This window comes from Lissotriton vulgaris, chromosome 6 (genome assembly GCF_964263255.1).
Source record: "Lissotriton vulgaris chromosome 6, aLisVul1.2, whole genome shotgun sequence".
Classification (NCBI taxonomy): domain Eukaryota; kingdom Metazoa; phylum Chordata; class Amphibia; order Caudata; family Salamandridae; genus Lissotriton; species Lissotriton vulgaris.
In genome coordinates this window covers 1898530322-1898556436 of record NC_141694.1, presented here as the reverse complement: position 1 = coordinate 1898556436, position 26115 = coordinate 1898530322, and positions in this window count along the sequence as shown.

The following is a 26115-nucleotide window of genomic DNA, read 5'->3' as shown; positions in this document are numbered from 1 at the left end:
CTGAGTCTTATGGTTATTGTTACAAGTATATTACTCCACATGTATTGTCCTATTTCTACACGTGCATATTCTTTTTCAAATGACACTGCTGAACATACTTTCAGTGAATTGCCCCCGCACGAGTTATCTTACCGACTTGCGCTGCGCAACAATACTTTCATCAGCATGTTACACCATTTCCACCAGACCAGCAATGCCACCAATTGTTGGATATGTGGCCGACTCCCTCCCTATCAGAAATACAAGGGAGTTCTGCCCCTCTTTCCGTACCCATTCACACACAATGGTTCCTGTGGTGCATGGTTTAGTTTAATGAATTCTTTAGATTCAGCTTCCATAATTTACCAGGGCAATTGGGTATGGGGTAATCTGAACACAGTTTTACATAAAGTATGTTTCCCTGACAAGGAGGGTCTTCCCCAAAGGACAGGGACCGATCTAGAAAACGAAGTATATGGATTAGGTAATTTTTCACTTAACCTCATGATTCTGAATGTTCAGTCCGAAGCTGAATCAGTCTTGCCCGCTATGTCAGTATTACCAGTCAAAGGTGAATTATGTGTCAGAAAGAATGGTTCCGTACATCTAGGTCATAGCAGATGTACTACTGTGATCGAATTCAGTGATAAAGGCAAGTCTGCATTCAAAGCTTCCCGTCATTCTTATTTCATTTGTGGTCATACAGCATATTTACGTCTACCTCTAGATTGGGATGGTACTTGTTACATTGCATTCCTTCTGCCACCTGTCTTCCTAGCCCCTCCCGATTATCATAGGAACTCCCATCTAGTACACGACAGGTCCAAGAGAGATCTCCCGATTGTTGACTATACTGAAACAGCATGGGAGGAGTATATAGATATCAATAAAGGTTTCTTTTCCTTTGTAGGTGCTGCCCTTAATAGTAAACTGATACGTAGGTTAACCAGAACCCTTGAAGCAGTAGTGAATGAAACTACTTCCGCCCTAGGTAACTTAACAGGGGAGCAGTCTGCTATGCGGATTGTTGTTCTTCAAAATCGTCTCGTCCTTGACGTCATCCTGGCCGATAGGGGCGGTGCCTGTAGAGTCATCGGATCGAGTTGTTGTGTTTTCATTCCAGAAAATGCACCATCAGTATATAGAGCCATAACCCGTCTCCACAAGATTGCAAGTCAGATACACCAGAATCCAGGCACCTGGACTTGGTCCGGTTGGTTCTGGAGCGTGTTATCAGCCTGGGGATGGAAAGTCCTATCCTTCCTCGGAATAGCCCTTCTCATAGTGTTCAGTTGTTGTCTATGTCTACAGTGTGGGCCAGCGATTTGCGGCTTGTGCGCCACATCATGTATTCCCCATCCAAGTTCTAAAGGCCGGCAGAAAAAGGAAGAGCAAATGATGTTGTATGAACAAATTGATGGACTAATGAAGATTGATATATCATGAAGGGTCCGTAGGGGACAAGGAGGGAATGAGGTAATATACATTTTTATGGTCAATTGTGTCCCCTACCGTAGACCCCAACGGCTCCATGTATGCACTTCAAGTACATGTATGTTCCCTCCACAACCAGCTATGAAGACGCAAATACATTTGCGTCCAACGTTAACAAGTTCTCTTTCAGATCCACCATGAATGGGTCAATTATTCAGTTCCTAAGTATGCCGTGCCACCGTCTTTACATAGTGCACTTTCACGTTTTCCTGGCTCTGGCGAGCTAGGCCCTGATTCCTGCCATCGAGCTCTTTCTGCCTTCTGCCTCTGAAAGCTGCAGTCTGAATCTGTATCCATGACCCTTGTCTTACTCCCTGTGTGGCGAGCGGTGACAGGCTCGGCCTGCTTGCCTGCCAAGACTGTATTTTACCTTCAAGTTATCTGCTCCGCTCCTCGAAAATACATTCCTGTCTAGTATTCTAGGTAAGTAAATCAAAAGGAGACTAGCTAGAGAGGGGTTAGTATGACATTATTTTGTTGTTGTCATAGCGACTCAGTGTTGTTGGCGGTGGCACCTGTTGGGTGTCTTTAGAAAGCCCTCACCCACCAACCTAGTTGGTGGCATGCTTCATCATCGGGCCCACCCAGTGACACCTAGCGTGTCCCGGGTGTGCTACGACGCCTGATTACAGCGGAGCAGGTATGTCACTGTGTGTGCGGTGTGAGGTGTGTGGAGAAGTGAGGTTAAAACGGCTTGGCGGATGGTCCCTGGAGTGGGAAGACTTTATTAAAAGGGCCTCCGTCAGCGGTTAAAAATAAGGCTGTGGGACGTTAGAGGCGGGTTACGACCTCCTACGTCCTTGGTGTGTCAACATGTTTCAGCCAGTGCCTTATATTAATCTGGCTTTCTTCAGGACAATAAAAATATGTGTAGGTTAAAATTAGGGTAAGTGTAGTGTAGTCTATGTGTCTACACGCCCTGAAGTGTATCTAACTGTGAGAGGGGGGATTCCCTTCTCAAGATCACCTGTACATTTAACAATGAAAGACAGGGACAAGACAAACATAGGAAAAAAGAGTCACTAGAAAATATTGAGCATAATTTATGACAGCCGGCTTAATAGCGGATTAGTGCAGGCTATGAGCGGCTCAAGTGTAATGATACTGGTGGTATCATTATTGTGGAATCGCACTGAAATTCGAGGGTGAAGTGGTTAAAACAGCGGTAAAAAATACTGCAGTAGTGAATAGTGAAGTATTGTGGCGCAAGCACATTGTCTTACGCTTTTTTAGGCTTGCTTGTACTCCAAGGCTATTGAAGAGGCAAGGGGTGGCCCTGGTAGGGAGAGAGAGGACCACTGGGGTAAGGAGACCTGTGGGAGAAAGAGTAGCGCTTACCTATGGTAGAGATGTTCAGCATACTCACAGGATTTCTGGTCAGCTTCAGCGTGGGACCTGTTGTGCCTCCTTCGCATAACCGGTAATGAATGGCTGTGGTGGCCGGTTTTTATACTAACGTTAACTGCATGATTAGTGGCACCTGGAGGGAAGAGTAATAGTAGAAAGACTGGCTTTTTGGATCGGAATAGTGCTCAGGTGAGTGCCCTTCGTATCGCGCTAATGCGCGGAGTAGTGCCGCTAGCTTCGCGCATGCGTCCAAAGGTGGTTTTATCGTGCGCATGCGCGGCGAGGGGTAGTTTAGCGCATGCGCGGCCAAGTAGTGGTTCGCGCATGCGGGGTTGCGCAAGAGTGCGGCGCGATTGGATAGAGTTAGCGCATGCGCACTCGGGACTTAAAGTTGGATTATAGTAAAACGTGCCGAATAGTACTACAGGCACAGAATGTAATTCAAGTGCCAGATAATCCCGTTTTTAGATGGGAGGGTAAGGGGGACGCATGGTTGTCCCACTATGACCGAGGCTAGGGGAACAAAGGCAAGATCCCATTATTGGGAGGATGAGGAGGACGCATGGTTGTCCCACTGGGATTGTAGGCTAGGGGAACAAGGAGGTGAATAAAGGCAAAGGCAAAGTGCCTGAAGAGAGGGGTAGTGCCCTACTGGGGTGCGTCTGGGAGGTCAGACTGGATCACAGGGGGGCAGTGGCAGTAAAGGCAAGGTTCCTGGGTGGTCATGCTGGACCAAGGGAGGCTTAAGGTCAGACTGGTTCATAGGGTCAGTGATTTCCAGGGGATGGCATCATTGAGCCCTTCAGTGGCCGTGGACAGGCGATATATCCACCTTTGCTCTTTGTTAAGCAATTTTTTGTCATTGTTAACTGGGCTGACTGGTATCTGTTCGATGACTGTCCAGGTGAAGTCATTTGGGGTGTGGCACTGGGTGATAAAGTGGTTTGTCAGTTTGCTTATGCTTTTTTTGCAGCGCATAGTGCTGCGGTGCTCCGTTATCCTGGTCCTCACTTTGCGTGTGGTCATTCCCACATAACGGAGCCCACATCTGCAGGTGAGTAAGTAGATTACGTTTTGTGAGTTGCAGTTTGTGTGGCTCCTTTGGGACCATATCTTGTTCGGTTCCAGGTTGAGGGTCTTCGTGTGGGATGTCAGGTGACAGACACTGCAGTCATTGCATGGGTAATGACCAGTGACTTTTGGCATACCCCAAGCATTGAGGATGGTGTTCTCAGGTTTAGGTGGTGGTTTAGGTCTGGTACTGACGAGTTGGTCTCGGAGATTGTGGCACCTTTTGTAGGCAAACCTCGGGGGTTCCCAATTCCTTTGTCCGGAGTTAATGATTCTCCAGTTCTTCTTTATGATTTTGGCCACTTCATTCGAGGCAGTGTTGAAGGTAGTCACGCATGTTGTTGGTTGAGCGTCAGATTCTTTGATGACGTCTTCTAGTAATGCGTCACGGTTCTGGTTTCTTGCTCTCTTCTGAGTTTTGTTGATGATCGCCCTTGGGTAGCCTCGGTGCTCTAGTTTTTTGGCCAAGTCCGCTGATTGTGACTTGTAGTCGCGTATGTCTGAGCAGTTCCTTCTGATACGGAGGAACTGGCCAAATGGTAAGTTTTCTTTTAGAGGCCGTGGGTGGAAGCTGTTGAAGTGTAGCAGTGAGTTCCTTGCCGTTGGTTTGTGGTAAGTTGTGGTTGTGCAGATGTGGGCTCCGTCAGTCTGACCTTAAGCCTCCCTTGGTCCAGCATGACCACCCAGGAACCTTGCCTTTACTGCCACTGCCCCCCTGTGATCCAGTCTGACCTCCCAGACGCACCCCAGTAGGGCACTACCCCTCTCTTCAGGCACTTTGCCTTTGCCTTTATTCACCTCCTTGTTCCCCTAGCCTACAATCCCAGTGGGACAACCATGCGTCCTCCTCATCCTCCCAATAATGGGATCTTGCCTTTGTTCCCCTAGCCTCAGTCATAGTGGGACAACCATGCGTCCCCCTTACCCTCCCATCTAAAAACGGGATTATCTGGCACTTGAATTACATTCTGTGCCTGTAGTACTATTCGGCACGTTTTACTATAATCCAACTTTAAGTCCCGAGTGCGCATGCGCTAACTCTATCCAATCGCGCCGCACTCTTGCGCAACCCCGCATGCGCGAACCACTACTTGGCCGCGCATGCGCTAAACTACCCCTCGCCGCGCATGCGCACGATAAAACCACCTTTGGACGCATGCGCGAAGCTAGCGGCACTACTCCGCGCATTAGCGCGATACGAAGGGCACTCACCTGAGCACTATTCCGATCCAAAAAGCCAGTCTTTCTACTATTACTCTTCCCTCCAGGTGCCACTAATCATGCAGTTAACGTTAGTATAAAAACCGGCCACCACAGCCATTCATTACCGGTTATGCGAAGGAGGCACAACAGGTCCCACGCTGAAGCTGACCAGAAATCCTGTGAGTATGCTGAACATCTCTACCATAGGTAAGCGCTACCCTTTCTCCCACAGGTCTCCTTACCCCAGTGGTCCTCTCTCTCCCTACCAGGGCCACCCCTTGCCTCTTCAATAGCCTTGGAGTACAAGCAAGCCTAAAAAAGCGTAAGACAATGTGCTTGCGCCACAATACTTCACTATTCACTACTGCAGTATTTTTTACCGCTGTTTTAACCACTTCACCCTCGAATTTCAGTGCGATTCCACAATAATGATACCACCAGTATCATTACACTTGAGCCGCTCATAGCCTGCACTAATCCGCTATTAAGCCGGCTGTCATAAATTATGCTCAATATTTTCTAGTGACTCTTTTTTCCTATGTTTGTCGTGTCCCTGTCTTTCATTGTTAAATGTACAGGTGATCTTGAGAAGGGAATCCCCCCTCTCACAGTTAGATACACTTTAGGGCGTGTAGACACATAGACTACACTACACTTACCCTAATTTTAACCTACACATATTTTTATTGTCCTGAAGAAAGCCAGATTAATATAAGGCACTGGCTGAAACATGTTGACACACCAAGGACGTAGGAGGTCGTAACCCGCCTCTAACGTCCCACAGCCTTATTTTTAACCGCTGACGGAGGCCCTTTTAATAAAGTCTTCCCACTCCAGGGACCATCCGCCAAGCCGTTTTAACCTCACTTCTCCACACACCTCACACCGCACACACAGTGACATACCTGCTCTGCTGTAATCAGGCGTCGTAGCACACCCGGGACACGCTAGGTGTCACTGGGTGGGCCCGATGATGAAGCATGCCACCAACTAGGTTGGTGGGTGAGGGCTTTCTAAAGACACCCAACAGGTGCCACCGCCAACAACACTGAGTCGCTATGACAACAACAAAATAATGTCATACTAACCCCTCTCTAGCTAGTCTCCTTTTGATTTACTTACATATAACCCGGGGATTTGGACTAGCTATCTGGTCCTCTCTCTCCCTCTTGATTCTCGCTAGTATTCTAGGTAAACATCTCCCCAGCTGCAGAGCAAAGTGCCCGGCCTTTCTGTCTCTGTGCAAGTAATTCATTGCTCCTGTTACCGTGGTAGGCCCATGGCCCCCGCTTTACACGTAGACACGTAGTCACATATGCACGCACTAGTAGTCAGTATAGAATAGCCTCTGCCCGAGAGACCTTTCCTTCTAGATAATACAGTTCTACAACACAAGATATTCGATACGATTTGGGTTTAGTTTGTTCTGACACGCCAGACTTCTGTCTCCAAGTATTGTGCTAAATGTCAAGTCCCCTTCACCCTCCAGTTCCACGTCAATTACACGTCATGCTGCTGCGCGCGCATCTCTGCCACATATTTCTGCTGACACTGCAGGATTCTTCTATGGATCCACCCATCTGTGACACTTTCATGTGACATTTCTAGCACACACCTCTGTGTACGCCCTCATGCACGCCTTCTGTTACGGACATGTGTTCTTATCTCGTTTCTCTCAGCTGTTACGCCTTCTGCACCCATCACCACTGTATGCATTTACTATACAACATGTATTCTGTTAATAAAGTATTGTCTATCCCTTCCTGAACCTTCGTGGTGATGGAACACGATACCTGGTTCGAACCAATTCCATTATATGGAATAAAACCCTTATAACTCAGATGCCACGGACTCTGCCTCTCATTTCTGATTGAGTTATTTTTATTGAACTTTACCGCATAGAAATTACGCCCGGGTAAAACTTTATTTACCACAGGATAAAAACCTTACCTGCACTATTTCCCCAGCATTGGTATCTTTCACAGATTCACATGCTTTGAGTATGCTCCATTGTCATACAAAGACCAGGTACCATATGTAAAAAGGATATCAAAGTTTACTTTAGTAGCCCATCAAGGTCGCCCTAGGCAAGCAGCCAGATCACCGAAACCACAGAAGCCATTTTAGATTCTATGAAGTACAGCAAATGAGCGAGCATTGTACAAAGCAGGCAGGCTGCATAAAATATGCATATATTTATTTGCAAGTGGCAGTGTTCTCCTTTGCATGGCGGATGGATATGAATTTATAGCATCAGGTCCCAGGTCAGAGTCTTGATTAAGATGAAAGTGACGGCCCCGTGTGCATAAGTTCAGTGCCAGCCTTCGGGGCTGGGATAACTACAGCAATCCAGTTGCACAAAGAGGACATACGTACTACCTTAGTGCCTAAGTGGGACTATCAGCATCCATGAGATAAAAGTGATATTGTCTAGGTGACGGGGGTGTGTCTGGTCAGAGAGTGTTCTGGAGGTGTGATGTACTCTTGGAGAGTGATCTGATAAAGTGTGCAGAGGGAGGAGAGCTGCAGAGGGCAGCTGCGACTGTAGCGCTGCCAGCGGGTGGGTCAATTAGGAAACATTTTGTTCCTCGAAGCACCTCATTACTTATCTTTAAACTGTGGCAGCAGTCCACTTCTTGAATGGTTAGCTCGATGATGTTTCATCATTGCACACCTAAGCATCCTAATTTGCATAATCAAAATGATGCACATTTTCTCCCACACAAATAAATTGTATATGAAATACAGGCAGGGTGTGAAAAGGAAACACTAAACTCTATGGTTAATTCCCAATCTACTGACAGCCCCTTTCACTTACCCAATTTACCGCAGTATCGTACAGTAAGAAGCTAAAAATCCCCAAGCTGCTCCCCTGTGTAGTTCTGTCTCTTGATGGCCACATAGACAACTGTAAATACCCCAAAAGGGTGTTAAGCGTGGCCCAGTCCAAGAGCCGCCTCCATTAACCCTGCTCTCAGTCCACCATAAATATGCCCAGTCCCAGCACTGGACCACACTTCCCAGGTTGCTTAGATTACGTAGAGTGATGAATACACAATCAATGAAGGCTCGATGGCATCATGGGAGTGACAGATGAATTAGCATGTACCTGTAGCATGATTAGCAACAGTTTTATCTAACAATTCACTCATTTTGAATAATCCCCAATGCTAGAGGAGAATCCTGCACCATCTAAAATAGCACCTTTTCCTTCGTAGCAGTCCCTTTAAGTTATGTCAGTGAGGCTGCAAGTTGCAGAGGATACAGAGGGAACAAAATTACCCAATTTCCAGCCATATCTGCAGTTCTGCAGCACTGAGAGGTTCCGCCATACCTGCAGTTCTGCAGCACTAAGAGGTTCAGTGATAACTGCAGTTCTGCAGCACTGAGAGGTTCTGCCACAGCTGCAGTTCTACAGCAGTAAGGGGTTCGGCAATATATGCAGTTCAACAGCACTGAGAGGTTCAGCCATATCTGCAGTTCTACAGCACTGAGAGGTTCCACCATATCTGCAGCTCTGCAGCACTGAGAGGTTCCGCCATATCTGCAGTTCTACAGCACTGAGAGGTTCAGCCATATCTGCAGTTCTACAGCACTAAGAGGTTCAGTGATAACTGCAGTTCTACAGCACTAAGGGGTTCGGCAATATCTGCAGTTCTACAGCACTAACAGGTTCCACCATATCTGCAGTTCTGCAGCACTGAGAGGTTCTGCCATACCTGCAGTTCTGCAGCACTGAGAGGTTCCGCCATATCTGCAGTTCTACAGCACTGATAGGTTCAGCCATATCTGCAGTTCTGCAGCACTGGGAGGTTCCGCCGTATCTGCAGGTCAACAGCACTGAGGTTCCCCCTTTCCCATGCGCGTTGTCATGTATCAGAACTCCGAGTACAGTTCCTGCTATCCTTGCGCCCTCCTAGACGTTCCTGCGTGAAGTAGTCCGCATGTCTTAGATGGAGAAGCCCTCGAGGGCTGACTAACCAGTTTCTGGAGAGAGTGATTTTCTCCTGGACTGAATCTTTCTCGTGACCCATGAGATCTAGGAATTCACGGAGATGGATTCGAAGGATTGATGGGTATTGCTTACTTCTTTACAGTTTAGTTGCCCAATTTGTAGCAGCCTATTACAACACTCCAGTTTACTGATGAAATTTGAGCAATTCAGATGTGGTGCTGGAGTGGTCAAGAACATTGAAAGGACCATGACGCTTTCTGTGGCTTTGGGATTGTGCTAGCTTGCTGGAGAGAGACACCCACAACAGGAGAAAAAAAATGCTTTTAGAAAACACACAGTAGAGTTTTGATTTTTTTCTGATTTCTTTCCTTGTTCATTTTAGTTTACTGTAGTGTTTCTGCATGTGTGTGAGTTTGCAGATGTGTGTGAATGTCTCATTATTTTTTGTAAATTAAACCTACGTATTTACATTTGCTTGTTTTCCCATAGGATTATTTTATGCTGATGAAATGAACATCCTGCCTGCATAGCAAATGGTTAATTGTTTATACAGCTAGCTTGTACAGCAAGGGAAACATCCATCTGTCGGAGAAGGAAAGTTTGTCAGAGCTGCTCCCTTCGACACTAGTCTTCCACCACTTGGCCTCATACTTCTGCTACCCAAAGCCACTGCTGCTTTCTCCTTTACTTCCACAGGCCTATCATCTTCCACTTCCCCCATAGGAGCACCCGCTTGTTCCTTTCCCCTCATCAGGTATTTCTCTTGCTCTCTCCTTCCTGCCAACGGGCTCTCCCGCTTGATCCCTCAGGCAGTCCCACACTCCCCCCTAAACATTTTGTCCATTCAGGCCTCCACCCAGCAAAAGCCAGCTGTGAGATGAGGTAAGCCTGGGGCAGAGCCAAGAGTCATGATAACAGCACCCAGCGGGAAGTCATTTCACTTTAAAAAGATTGATTTGATATTTTTGTGTGCAAGAGTGCATGCCTGTGTGTTTGTGTGCACAAATACATGTGTGTCATTATGCCCATGCATGTGTATATGAGACTGCATGAATTTATGAGGAGCGTGTGAGTGTTGTGCCCTCCATGGTAATGTGATAGCCCAGGCACAATGGTCCTAATTGTTGGCAGCTTGTGGGCATCTGTAGGATGACACTGATTGATCATGTGTGATGAAATGCTGGTCCCCACTTAATGGTGGAAATACTTGGCAACTTGCAGGCCATCCAATGCATGTTGTCCAATTACACCCAGTAGAATGGCGGCCCTAGCACAATGATGATAATTCTTGGCAACCTGCCACTTTCATCTGTGAATTCACATTGCCTACCCATGATAAAATGACGGCCTTCACATAATGCTTATACATTTGTTGGAAACTTGTGGCAATTTATGGCACAACAGCCACCTACTAGTAAACGTCTGGGACAACTGTAATAAATCCTGGTATGTTGTGGGCATCAACAAATGTGCATTTATATGGCATGGTGGTGGCCCTTAGAGAATGCTGGACATTGTTGACATATTGAGAAATGCCAGGGTCCGATGGGTGTACCATAGACAACGGAACCAGAGTGTGAAATTAGATGGATTGGCAAAGAATGTATATTGGGATACTCCTAAATATTTATAGTTTGACCTTGTTAGGATGCCTATTGTATAAAGCCATTGGGTAAGAATAAGACTAGTACTTGCCATTGTCAGGATCAACATTGAATTCTATTTCTCCCCTCCAATGTGCAATCACATTTTAAAAAACTGTCAGCATGGATTTCAAGACATAACAGAGACATTTTAGATGATTACGCTACTGATCCAACGCAAATTTCTATTGTATGGGATATTGATGTTGGTGATATGAAAATAAATATGCTCTTGAGCAATCAAGCAAAATAAATCTGCTATCATAGATAGAATGCATTGCATTGTCAACTCAAAACAGTTGTTTGAAAGATGTGTACCGACATAAGCCTATGCTGGAGATGGGAAAGAAGAGTCGAGTGTGAATCATAATGAGCGCCTTCCAATGAAGACACTATTGTAATGAACTGTACGAGGTGAGTGTTAGATGTTGTGAGGGACAGTGGTCAATATATGTGACATGTCATGCTGAATAAGTATAATAGAGGTAATTTCTTCATCACTAGCGTGGGAGCCCAAGGAAAAGCATTCACAGACATGGTTCCAACTCAAGCCACTTACATCCCCTCTTACCTACCATTTCTTGCCCACCATGATTCATATCCCAGCACCTGAGCTATGATTTCAGTCACTGGGATGCTCCCATGTCAGGCCAATCTGGTAGCTGTGAAGACATTAAAAAAGGGTATCAAGCTAAACTGAGTGCAAGAGTTGACTGCACTAAACATTGTCACAACCTCTGTCATGTCTGAGCTGCCTACAGTCCTCAACATTTCTTGGCTTAGTAGGAAGATAAGCACAAACTCTTAGAAAAAGAAGTTTATTTTACCTTTAATGTAATTTATCAAGAAAAGGCATCTGTTATAGTTTCCCATGGTTTAAATACCCACCAATGTCAGGAAAGACCAAAATCTATCGAAGGCTCATCTGTGTTTTACACTGAGCTAACTTGGAAGGTATGAAAGTAGTGAGTAAGAAAACATGGGCAGTCCACTAACCCCCAGTCAATACCACATAGGACATCTCAGAAGCCTAAAAGTAATGATTTCATGAATTGAGTCCTTAACTACATAAACATAAACATTGATTGGCAAGAAGCGTTGTGTATGGATGGAGTGGAAGGAAATGATATCAATCTGGTGAGAGAAGGTGGGTTAGTGGATGGAATGAGTGTAGAGCAGACATGGCTTCCTCAGTCTTGTAGAGGAAATAAGCTGATAACCGAGGGAAGCAGAATATAAAAAAGCCTCAGATAGATAACAGGATCCACAGCTAGAGACTTGTAACAGAGCATGCACTGGGGACAGAGGAAACACTCAGACATATGGGTGTGTATCCCATCACTTACCCTCTGCGATCATGGGGCCCGGCATGAATGCACGGCCTAATCTGTGGAACGTCAACTGAGGGATGCAACACTGGCATCTGTGACTTCCACAGACGTCCGGTATGAGACCTGGAATCAGTCACAAATCTCTAATCCAGGGCATCCGGGTTGGATGGGTCCAGTGAATAAACCCAAAAAAGCAAACAAAAGAGCATGAGGGGCAATCCAGGTAAAGGACCATCACCTCCATCAGCACATACATTTTCTCTGCCCACAATGCTTGTTTACTTTTCAGTGTCATGCATCCTATGGGTGATTATCCTTGGCAAGTAATAGTCCTATTCTTACCCAATGGCTCTATAGAACAGACACACTGAGAAGGTTAAAATAGAAATGTTCAGGAATATCCCATTATACATTCTTTGCCAATCCATCGGAGTCACACTCTGGTTCCATTCTCTATGGCAGACTGATCAGACTCTGGCATTTCTCGATATGCCAAGAATGCCCAGCATTCTCTAAGGGCCATCACCATGCCACATATATGCACCAACATGGATGCCCACAGCATGCCAGGATTTATTACCGTTGTCTCAGGCTGTTAGTAGTGGGTGGACTTTGTGCCATAAATGGCCACAAGACACCTAGAAGTATTCCCATTATGTGAGGGCGCGTCATTTTACCATGGGTAGGCAATGTGAATTCTCTCATGAAATTAACAAGTTGCCAAGAATTATCATCATTCTACCCTGGCCGCCATTTTACTGGGGGTGAATTGCAGCATGCCACGGATGGCCCACAAGTTGCCAGGTATTACGCCATTAAGTCCAGACCAGCATTTTATAACACATGATCAATAAGTGTCATCCTATAGATGCCCACAAGCTGAGAACAATTAGGACCACTGTGCATGGGCTAGCAATCTACCAGGGCGGGCAGTGGACACAACACTCACACACTCCTCAAACATGCATGCAGAGTTTGGGATACATATGCATGCACGTTCCAACACACATGTAGTTGCACACAGACAGACATGCACTCACACACAAAAATACAAAATCAATTTCTTATTAAACAATTACTTCCAGTGGATGCTATATTGAGTCTTGGTTCTGCTCCAGGCTTACCTCCCTGTGATAGCTGGCTCTTGTGGGTAGAAAGCTGAAAGGACAGAATGCTTAGGGACAATTGTTGGACTGCCTGGGGCATCAAACAGGAGTGCCTGTTGATGGAAAGAGGAGGGAGAAGGGAATATGTGGGTGTTCCTACGGGGGAGTAAAGGAGAAATTGTCAGTGGCTGTGGGCCCAACATGAGGCCCAGTAGGAAAGACTCATGTGGCAGGGGAGAAGCTCTGGCAAATTTTCCTTCTCTCACAGATAGATATTTTGCTTTGTATTCAAGCTAGCTGTATAAACACTTTTCCATTTGCATAGCATGCTGAATGTTTATTTCATCAACATTAAAAGAACCCTACTGGGAAAACAAGCAAATGTAAATACGTAGGTTTTATGTACAAAAAGTAAAGCCACATTCACACACATCTGTGTGTGTGTGTGTTTATTTTAATTAAAAAGCATTTTTATTCTCCAATTGTGGGTGTCTCTCTCCAACAACCTAGCACAACCCCAAAGACACAGAAAGCATCATGGTCCTTTGAATGATCTTGACATCTCCAGCACCACACTGAATTGCGCAAATCTCTTCTGTATTTTCATTGGGGTGTTGTAATAGGCTGCTCAAAATTAAACCAAACATTAGTTGACTAGATACCAAAGAATATCAGTGAAGGCTCCTACCACCTCCACAAACCCAAATCCACCCACAACAGAGACCTATTTTAACCTGTGTCTAATTTCTTACCGTTTGACTTCCACAAATATAAGGTACTAGACCGGAATCAGTCTCATTTCCAGTGCGTCTGCGTGGGATGGCTGCTGTGAAGACATCAACGAAGAAACAAAGAGGCATTAGGCACGATCCAGTTCAAGGACCATCTCCTCTATCGACACATACATTTCCTCTCTGCCCAAAATGAATGGCCATTTACTTTTCACAGGCATGAAGTCTACAGGTGATACTCTAAAAACAGAAATGCCTTATTTTTAGGTGTGCCCACTTTGTCAGATGACGAATGATTACTTCTAGCAAATCTGGTGCAGTATCTCAGAAGGTGTTATGGATAACGTGCAGTCTAGTTAATGTGTTCACTGTTAATAGGTTTCAAAAAGAAATGAGATTGGAAATGAGTATAAAGTATCAACTGTTAGCTACATTTGAGGTTTGCAGGAGATTCTGGGCAATAAAATGCTGGGGGATCCATGCAAGCCACACCACAATCAACTGCCATCAACTCACACCACTAACAAAGCACCATCGGGGGCGTGGCCAAGATGGCGGAGTGAGCGGACGTGTCTCGCCACAGCTCCTGCCAACGGCCCAAATTTAGCACCGGTTCCGACACCTTTCCCATCTGCACTTGGTGCCCAGTGCTGTCGGAACCGTCCAAGCACCAGAGCGGACCCAGTGATAGCGGCGGACGACACCGCAAAAGGCAGTTGCAGACTACCGCGGCACGGAGGAGCGAGGTGCCTCTCCCCCCTCCAGCCTGACAGTGAGGCCGGCGTAGTGCAGGGGACGCGGCCGGGCGAAGTGACCCCGAGGCGGCGTCTCTGGGAGGCCTGAAGCGGGACCCGCCCGCGATCATCAGGAGGCTACCCCCGGACCCACGACATCAGCAACGGACGCCTTGAGTGTGGAGGGGGCCGATAGTCGACCCGACAGGTGGAAGGGCAAAGTGGAAACGCCGCGAGGCGCAGATGCCGACGGAGCCCGACAACAGCGGGAACAAGGAGGTGAGAGCGGATCCCGGGCTCCACGGGCTCCACGGGCAGCGCTGTGACTGGTCTTGGGCGGCGTTTGGGGGACTGCAGTGGCTGACCTCCCGGCGGGCGTGTGGGCCCGGTGTCTATCAGTTGGAGTCCTACATGTTCGCCTCTCTTGGTTGCCTGGCCCGAGCCCGAGAACCGGAGGGAGGGGCTGCCCCCCCTAACCGAGACTGTGCCTGTGACTGGAGAAACCTGCCAGATAGCGTCTCGAGTGGCCGCTGCACTGGGGAGGCCCAGGCTTGCCCCCTCCCTGCATATTACGTGGCGTCTGCTGGGGGACAACAGTGGGAGACGCCTGGACTCAAAGTGACCACATCTGAGGCCACCGTGCCTCCTCCGGCCCTCGTGGGCTGAAGGGGACTGTGGAGGGGGCTGCAGAGTCCGGCGACGCGCACGCCCGGAGCCCGCCTGTCCAGAGCAAGTAATCGGTGACGGGCAGTGCACGGTGAGTTGGCCCTCACTGATTCAGACGTATCCATACTTGGAAACTTTGACTCCCACAGCCCGGTCGGTGTGCGGGGCCCGGCAGGGGGTCCTGGCCCAGAGACTGTCAGACGATTGAGCGCTGGGTCCTGAGTGGGGGATCGAGTAGAGGTCTGCAGAGGAGGACCACATCGACGGGCACATCGGCCCGGCAGCGGCGTGCTCCCTGAAACACCTATGTGATGGGCCTGGCGGATTGCGTTCCTCCTGACAGACACCACTATTGAAGGGCCTTGACGGGCGGTGACAGGTGGGGCTACGGACTCGGGCTCTGCCGGGTCAGATAGGCTTCCGAGCGTGGTAAGGCGGTGGAAGACGGTGGCAGTGTCTTCCCACCGCTAGCTTGTTGTATGCGGAGTCAATCTGACTAGTGAGTGACCAGTAGCGCGTTTTTAAATCACAGCGCATTTTAAGAATTGTGATCTTTTAAATTACTCAGCGCACGATTTTCTGAGAGCGCTGCTCGAAATTGTTTAATCCTTTTTTAAATACTTGTACCAACACTATCATAGCCTTACCGGAGTGCTGACCCGATTCCTCTTCCTGGCCGCCTCGGTCCGACTCGGTAATTCTTTACCGTTGTGCGGAGGGCGGACAGGTGAGGGCCAGGCACTTCCGGGAGCGGTTAGCGCTCTAGTTGTCCACTGGGGGCTACTTAGGCGGAGCCTTCAGACAGCGCAGCTGCGGTGGAAGACGGTGGCAGTGTCTTCCCACCGCTAGCTTGTTGTATGCGGAGTCAATCTGACTAGTGAGTGACCAGTAGCGCGTTTTTAAATCACAGCGCATTTTAAGAATTGTGATCTTTTAAATTACTCAGCGCACGATTTTCTGAGAGCGCTGCTCGAAATTGTTTAATCCTTTTTTAAATACTTGTACCAACACTATCATAGCCTTACCGGAGTGCTGACCCGATTCCTCTTCCTGGCCGCCTCGGTCCGACTCGGTAATTCTTTACCGTTGTGCGGAGGGCGGACAGGTGAGGGCCAGGCACTTCCGGGAGCGGTTAGCGCTCTAGTTGTCCACTGGGGGCTACTTAGGCAGAGCCTTCAGACAGCGCAGCTGCGGTGGAAGACGGTGGCAGTGTCTTCCCACCGCTAGCTTGTTGTATGCGGAGTCAATCTGACTAGTGAGTGACCAGTAGCGCGTTTTTAAATCACAGCGCATTTTAAGAATTGTGATCTTTTAAATTACTCAGCGCACGATTTTCTGAGAGCGCTGCTCGAAATTGTTTAATCCTTTTTTAAATACTTGTACCAACACTATCATAGCCTTACCGGAGTGCTGACCCGATTCCTCTTCCTGGCCGCCTCGGTCCGACTCGGTAATTCTTTACCGTTGTGCGGAGGGCGGACAGGTGAGGGCCAGGCACTTCCGGGAGCGGTTAGCGCTCTAGTTGTCCACTGGGGGCTACTTAGCCATCGCCTCTCCGGAAGCGGGCAGCGATTGCGCGCAGCCTCATTGCAGCCGAAGACCAGCCAAAGAGCTGCCCGTCTGCGCCCGTCCGCGACAGGACGAGGCGACGGGGCAAGACGCTTACAACATGCCGCCCTTACGAGCGGGTAAACATATCAGGTATGAGGCCACATTTCTGAAAACCCTTAACCAACAAACATCTCCATGTTATTCTGAGGATAGCAGACCTTGTTTAGTAGGACCGTTTTCATGCAAAAAATGTCATTACTCCTCCATGCCTTTTACTAAATCCTATAAACCCAGCAAGTCACCTCAGGATTTGCACTGTATCCTAATTAATGCTCGCTCAATGCCCAAACATCAAATTGAGATCTGGGATTTAATACACTCTTTAACTCCAGATCTATGCTTCATCACTGAAACTTGGCTAAAGCCCCACACGGTATCTGCCATTGCATTGGGAGTACCTCTGGGATATAAATTCCACCACTCTGACCGTCCTGACAAAATAGGTGGCGGCATCGCCATAATTTACAAAGAGTCCCTCAAACTAGACATCTTGGACAAACAATGTTGCAAAGAGATGGAAACTATGGTTTTCAGGGTCATTCTCCCAAACAGAAAAGCTAGTAAAGGCGTTCTCATATACAGACCACCCCCTCCTTGTCCCAATTTCTCTACATCTCTTTTAGAGATGCTTGGCCCTTATATACGGGCTAATGAGGATTTTCTCCTTCTTGGAGATTTAAATATTCATACCGACCAAATTGACTCCATAGGCGTTAAAAGTCTGACTACCGATATGAACACAAAAAAATCAGGATCCCACTCATGAAGGTGGACACTGCATTGACCTGATTTATACCAACTTTGACAATATACTGTGTCATAAACCCATCCAACTTAATTGGTCAGATCATTTCTTACTTCAATTTACAATTCTTCAAGCCAATGCAGGTCCCCACAAGAAACCCCTACCCCCTTCCATACGTAGACAGTGGCATAAAATCACACTGGACACGTTACAAAAGGCGTGGGAAAAACCCGAGATTAGAGACACCGAAGTCGTTGAACACAAGTTAACTATGTTCCAACAATCCCTTACTACAGCCTTTGACAAAATTGCCCCCCTGAAAACATTCAAACAATTCCCTGCAGCTAAGCAGGAGAAATGGTATACCGAGGCCCTTAGGAAAGAGAAACAAGAATGCAGGAGGATAGAAAAAAGGTGGAGGAAATCACACTCCGAGGAGAACGAAAAGGCATACCGCACAGCGCAAAACAACTATTACAAACATATTAAAGCTGCCCGCAAAAACACTATTGCTCAACAACTATTAGAAGCAGGCAATTCTCCCAAAGCATTGTATAGGATTCTGGAAACTTTTACTAAACCCATGGCCTGCACAAGTCCAGATGACTTCTCACAAAATCTTTGTGAAGAGGTCTCACTATACTTCGAAAACAAAATAGAGAAAATCTATGAAAAAATTCTGGCATCCAAACCAAATAGTGATATTATGAATACCTCCTCCTCTAATAACAATACCAACTTCACATTAACTACATTTCCTCCTGTCAATACCGAAGAGCTCCATACCATTATGACCCAAGTAAAATCTGGATCACCGAACGACCTCATTCCTGTCAAAACCCTGACTTCTCTCCGTACCTTGCTAGCCCCTTACATTCAGGATGTAATAAATCAGTCTTTGAAAGAGGGAAAAGTACCAGCTGAGTGGAAAAATGCAGTGGTGAACCCCATCCGCAAGAATGCGGCACTCCCGTGGACAGAGCTTTCCAACCTCCGTCCCATCTCCCTTCTGCCCTATTACAGCAAGATGGCCGAGAAACATGTTAATGCTCACCTGTCTAGTTATATCGAGGCAGCGGGCGGCCTAGACCACTCGCAATCTGGTTTTAGGCCTAACCATAGCACCGAATCGGCTCTCCTCTCAGTGACAGATAACATCAGAATGTCACTTGACAGGGGGAGCTCAGTGATTCTGGTGCTATTGGATTTGTCCGCTGCCTTCGACACGGTGTCGCATGAAATTCTTCTCGACCGTCTGAAGGCAGTGGGAGTAAAAGGGACCGCCCTTGCATGGCTTGAAAGCTTTCTCGAAGACAGACAACAAGGGGTCAAATTAGGCTCTCATAAATCTGTCTGCAGGAAACTTACCAAGGGTGTGCCACAGGGCTCATGCTTGAGCCCCACGTTATTTAACGTATATGTGGCCCCTTTGGCAGAGATTATAAGATCTTACGGGTTCTCTCCAATTTCCTACGCTGACGACACTCAGCTGCTGTTTCCCTTCCAGACCATCACTCCTGCTGTCATGAAATCCTTTCAAGACGGCATGAGAGCAGTGGCGGGTTGGATGGCTCAGAACTTCCTCCAGTGCAACGTGTCCAAAACGGAGGTCATGTTGTTCGGAGGGGCCACCTTGCTCTGGTCGCCTGATTGGTGGCCACTTGAGCTAGGACCTGTCCCAGCGCCTAAACCTACCATCAAAAATTTGGGAGTACGCCTAGACCAAGCTCTGATAATGAAAGACCACGTCAATCAGGTTACGGGAACATGTTTCCGCACAATTGGTCTCCTACGGCGTATCTTCCCCTTCCTACCCAACATCTATAGGAAGACGCTGGTACAGGCACTAATCCTTGGACGAGTGGACTATTGTAATAGTCTACTCATTTCCGCCAACCAAGAACAACTACGCAGACTGCAGGTGGTGCAGAATACTGCGGCAAGACTCATCCTGAATGCCCCCCCCCGTACTCCTTCCCGCCCTCTTCTCTCCCATCTCCATTGGCTTCCAGTGCAACAGCGTATAAATTTCAAAATCTGCTGCATTATGCACAAGTGTATATATGGATCTGGCCCCAAATATCTAAGAGAAATGTTTCTTCTATATTCTCCTGGACGGGCTCTGCGCTCTAGCAACATCATGCTGCTACATGTTCCTAAAGTTTCCAGAGCAAGACAGGGGGGGCGCGCACCCTCCTATAAAGGCCCTGTGTTGTGGAATTCTCTTCCACTTCAGTTGAGACTTACGCCCAATCTTTTTTCCTTTAGAAAAAAATTAAAAACTCACCTGTTCTCGCACGAATAACATGGCCACTCTCGTTGTCACCTACTTACTACAGTCTGCCCAAGTCATGCAAGCTACGCGCGGAGATACCCCTTCGGGGCTGATTCAGGCGCGATACAAGACTTTAAATAAATAAATAAATAAATCTCGGCACCACGGCAGGAGGGTCCCCAGACGTGAGGAGTGGGGGCGCCATAGCACAAGCGGAGGCCCTGGGGTCATAGGAGGTGGTGACTGACTCTTAACCACGAGCCCGGGACGGGCCAGCACAGGCCCATTGGCACCCTTGCGAGGGTTGCGGGCGGGACCGCGTCGGACGGCGACGACCCAGAGCCCATCTGCTGTCGTGGGGCAGCTCGGCACACAGAGGGGACGTAGAGGAGACCCCCACATCAGCGGCAACGGCTCTGGAATGGCGGGATGTCGTCAAACAAGCCTCCCAGGGGTAAAACTGTGAAAGACCTATTTGCAAAGACACTGACCCCCCCGCATAAGGACGTAGGACCTCCGGCGCCGAAGAAGATGGACCAAACCGCCGACAGTGGGACAGAACCCATCACGAAGGCCTTTCTAGAGTCTCTCTTTGCATCCCTACGGGACGACATACAGACGTTCAAATCAGAATTTACAAGTGAAATCCGGGAGGTGAGACGCGAGATGGGCGGCATAGGGGAGCAGGTGGCGGACCTGGAGACCAAAAGCGACGACAGGGACACGGAGCTGGCGGCCCAACAGCAGGAGATTATCAGACTACACGACCAGCACGTGGACTTACAACTCCACCTGGAAGACCTTGAAAACCATTCTAGGCACCATAATATCCGCATTCGCAATGTTGCCACATCCGACGCCACCAGCGATGTGTTTCGCTACGCAAGGGAACTGTTCAACCACGTCCTGGGGCGACCGCTGGAGTCTTCTTTGCGGCTGGACAGAGCACACCGGACCGGTCCGCCACGTGCGGGGACTGCGCCTCCCCCTGACATCTTAGTGTGTGTTCAGGACTACCGCACCAAAGAAGAAATTCTACAGAAAGCGCGCCAAACTCACCCAATACCTTTCCAAGGCACATCCCCGCAGTTGTTTCAAGACTTATCTGCACTCACGCTCCACAAGCGACGACTCTTCAAGCCCGTCATGACCTACCTACAACAGAACAGCATTCCATACAGCTGGGGTCACCCATTCCGTCTAGTTTTCAAATTAGAGAATAAACAATACCAACTGCGTTCGGTAACGGAGGCCTGCACACTGCTGGGAATTGAGAGGCCGGACAACGAGGCCGAAGCTCAGGGATCAACACCGGGTACAGACGGAAGAAAGTCGCAGTGGAGCCATCAGAGAAGGCGGAGACGAATCAAGAAGCCTCCAACGACGGAAATCGAAGCAGGTCAGCGTGCTGCGGTGGATGCAGTGGCCGTGGACAGCAATGCCGGTCCCAGAGGATGAAAGAAGTGCCGCAGGCTCATTTCTTGAAGGTTCGTTCTGGCCGCATGGCCGTTGGCGGGAAGGCACTCCCGACCAGACTAGTAAGACTACCTTACATTTTCCTCTATTACTTCTACTTTTCCTTCTTGGATGAGAGACAATGACTTTTGGCAGTTGTTGGGGAGGGGGGGAGGGGAGGGAGTTGGGGCTGGCGAGGGACAGGGCTCCAAAGGGCGTCCACTGGCGGAGGCACCCTTGGGTGATTGTGGACAAGTACGATTTCTAAGTTCCGTAGTTGGTGGAGAGGTAGGGGGGGATGAGTTGGGGTTGGGGGAGACGGAGGGGCGGGGAGGATGGGGGGAGTTGGGGGTCTGTTGTTGGTCCATGGTAGACAGAAGTGGAAAGGTCTGTGGTTACAGTGGGCATGCTGCACTGGTGGAGGTTCTGTTGCTGAGTACTTCGGGTGGGCGGGCTGGATCCGATATTATGGCAAAAAGGGGCTCCCTGTCCGGTAGATGGGGATGGGTGACTTGACGGTACTCACGTTAAACGTGAGGGGGCTGAACAATCCGATAAAGCGGAGAGCAGTCCTAATGTGTCTTGAACAGTCCCGGGCCGACATATTCCTCCTCCAGGAAACGCATCTGCTGGCGAGGGATTACCACCGCCTTCAATCTAATAAATTTCCTCACCAGTTTTACTCCTCTTGCCCGGACAAGAAAGCAGGAGTGGCTATTCTAGTTGCGCGCAAGTTCAAGGGCAAGGTTTTGGGCAAGATAGCGGAACTCAAAGGTAGATTGTTAGTCTACAGATTTGCACTTGGCAGCACGCACTACACGATTGGCTCTATTTATGGTCCTAACAAGGGGCAAGAGAAATTCTTACATAAGGCCCTGGCCGAAGCCACTGATTCAACAGATCGTCATTTCCTGCTGGGGGGTGATCTCAATCTAGTCTTTGATAACCAGTTAGATAGATCTTGCCAGCGCACTAGTCAGGTAGAGGCGCTTTCACCGGCAGGGTTGCTCCGTCTGAAGGAGCTAGGGCTAGTGGATGCTTGGCGCGCGCTCCACCCAGGGACACGGGACTACACACACTTTTCGGCAGCACACAAAACATACGCCCGCCTGGATTACTTACTTGTCTCACTGCCCACACAGTCTCTTGTCACGGATGTTGACATTGGCACGGCATTCCTTTCTGACCACGCACCAGTCACCATCACTCTTACTGGACCGCCGACACAGCAGACTGATAGAGTGTGGAGGCTCCGGGACTCGTTGCTTCACAGGGCGGATACGGTTGCCGCGATCCAAAAGGCGATTCAAGACTATCTCTCGCACAATAACGCTGGGGACACGACTTTGGCCATGCAGTGGGCGGCGATGAAGGCGGTGTTGCAGGGAGAATTCATTTCCCTCTCAGCAGCAGAGAATAAGGAACGCCAACTTAAAAGGGACGAGCTCACCCAGAAAACTAGGGAGTTAGAACTGATCCACAGACGGACAGAGGCACCTCGGATATGGCGACAGTTGAAGGCTGCTCAGCAACAACTGGCGGCTTTAGACTTAGACAGGGCAGAGTATGCGGCGCTGAGACTCAAACATCTCTACTATACCGGTGGCGACAGGTGTGGGCGTCTTCTAGCACATAAGCTGCGCACAGTCACGCAGAGGCAGGAGGACAGGGAGCTGCGGGGAAGGGACGGTGTACTAGTCACGGAAGATCGAGCGATAGCCAGGGCCTTTAGTGACTACTACACGGAGCTATATGGCGCCGATCCGACTGATTCCGAGGCGGAGCTGGACTTCCTGGTGTCGATCCCTCTACCGGCGCTGACTCAGGACCAAATTGACAATCTGGAGACGGACATCCGAACGGAGGAGGTTATTTCGGCTATCTCTCGGCTCAAGCTTGGCAAGGTGCCTGGCCCGGATGGGTTCCCGGCGAGTTTCTATAAGACCTTCTGCGCACAGCTTGCTCCACTGCTTGCTAGGCTCTTTACCTCCTTTGCGGAGGAGGGGTCGATTTCAGGAGATCTTCTTGAAGCCTCCATCGCGGTTATACCTAAGCCAGGTAAAGACCACGGGGACTGTGGAGCATACCGGCCCATTTCCCTTTTAAATGTGGACCTCCAGCTCTACACGGGGATACTTGCTGCTAGGTTGGCCCCGTACATTGGGGGACTGATCGACCCGGACCAGTCCGGATTTATACCGGAGCGCCAAACTTCTGACAACACCAAAAGGGCCCTCCACCTACTGGAAAAGGCGTCCAGAACACAGGGGGAATACATGATGCTGGCCATAGACGCCGAGAAGGCATTCGACCGTGTGCATTGGCCCTATTTAGAGAAGGTCCTAGCTGGAGCAGGTCTGGGCCCGAAATTTAGGACTAGGGTATTGAACTGTTATAAACTTCCCTCGGCCACGGTAAGAGTGAACGGCTGCTCCTCGCCGCGTTTTAAGATCAAACGGGGCACTCGGCAGGGGTGCCCATTATCCCCCCTGTTGTTCGCGCTCTATATGGAGCCATTGGCGCAGATGATCCGCTTGGATCCGGAGGTTAAGGGGATCAAATTCGGAGGAGATCTGCACAAGATCAGTCTGTATGCTGATGATGTTCTTCTATCACTCGCGGAACCCCGTAGCTCCCTGCCGGCTTGCCTTGAGGTCCTGCGCAAGTTTGGTCGAGTATCGGGCTGCAAGGTCAACTCGACGAAGTCGGAAGCGTTGGACATTTCCTTAGACCCGGGCACCCGCGCAGCATTGCAAAACAGATTTCCCTTGCAATGGGCCGGAGAGGCAGGCCCGTACCTCGGGATTCGTTTGGCTCCGTCCCTCCAGACCACCATAGACATAAACTACTCCCACTTGAGGCAGACGATAAGACGGGAACTCAGGCAGTGGAAACACTATCCGCTGTCATGGCTCCGCCGAGTGGCATCGATCAAGATGACAGTGCTCCCCCAAATTCTGTATACGTTCCGCACCATACCCCTCACCCCTCCCAAAGGATGGATCAAGCAAACACAGTCAGAGCTTTCACAATTTATTTGGAACGGGAGGAAACCCCGCATGAAGGCTCAGATAGCGATGCTTGCCCCGGAACAGGGCGGGATAGGCATCCCGGACCTGGCGACATACTTCTAGGCATCACAGTTACGCTTTTTGGCGGAATGGGTCCGCTGGGAGTCCGGGAAGCACTGGTTGTTTCAGGATCAGGCGGTGGCCGGGAGGACTCTACAAGAGATCCCGTTCATGCACCGTACACACAGGCCCCCCAATCTCTACGCATCATTCATCACGCGTGTCCCGCTTGAGATATGGGACCGGGTGGGAGCCGCTCTTGGTCTTACCACTTTGCCCTCACCACTTACGCCCATCCTTGACAACCCTGACTTCCAACCGGGGATGGATAAGAAGGCCTTCGAGCGTTGGAAGCCGGCGGGCTGCAGGGCGCTCTGCCATATGTACGGACTGGAGGGGATTGTCCCATTCCTACAGCTTCGTCAGGAGTATGGTCTCCCGGAGTCGGAAAGGCTCAGATACCTCCAGGTCAGACACTGGGCCCTACACCCCGCGATCAGATCCACAGCGGACAGGAAGATGACGGACTTTGAGCGCTGGCTGATTTCCCGGAAGTCTGACAAGCAACTGATATCAGACCTATATAAAACACTCATGCACAAACACAAGTACACATACAGCGCGAGTAGGGCGCGTTGGGAGCGAGAGTTAGGGAGAACTCTCTCACACAAGGAGTGGGAGGGGATATATCACAGAGCGCGACACTCGGCCTACCATATGGGGCTCACGGACACGCTCACGAAAGTGGCGACCTATTGGTACTACACCCCGGAACGCCTCTACGAGATGGATAGCGGTAAGGATCCATTATGCTGGCGGGGCTGTGGTCAGCTGGGGACACTAACGCATATTCTTTGGGATTGTGAGTTGTTGCAGGACTACTGGCGTCAGGTCTTGAGCGATGTAGATGGCCACTTTGAGACGGACATTCCCCGCTTCCCGGCGTATGTCATTCTGGGGCTACCTAACGCCTTGACTTATCCACTGAAGTCTAGAAGGGGCCGCTTGATAGCCATCGCACTGGGGTCAGCGATACAGAATATCTTAGCACATTGGCTGTCGGCGCAGATACCCACGCGCCTAGGTTGGCTCCACCGCCTCTGGACAGTGCTGGGCATGGAGAGGCTCTCCTTAGTTAAGGCGGGTGAAGGAGCTAGGTACACGGAGCTTTGGAAACCATTCTTCTCTCTCCTGTCGTCCGAATTTGTGGAAGTCACATGCCCGAGGTATTTGAGACTGTTGCGGTTAACTGACACAGACCAGGCAGGGGAACAGGGAAGACCCACCCGAAAGTAGCAGAGTTGCAGGAGTAGGATGGATGAATGGACCATGGACCACCTATGGGATGGGTGGGGGGGAGGGGGAGGTAGGGGATTTGTTGGGGTTGTTCCGGGGGTTGGTGAGCAGGGGGGAGGGGTGGGGGGGAAGGTTGGGTTTTTCCGTAGGAGTGGCTGTTGGGGTCCCGGGCGGGGTGGGTGGTTCAATTGTATGTCATAGACATGGATGCGCAGACACCTGGCGGACTACGTAGCCTTAGAAGTGGGAGGTGGCGATTCGGTTTGGGGCATGGAATGCTTTGAATCGCAGGTTCTTACCCTTGTTTTTCCACCCGGGGGAGCAGGTTGCAATGCCCAGACGAGTCTGCTAATCACACTGTTTTTCAACGCAGCCGGCCCGATTTGGGTTGTAGGCGGCTTG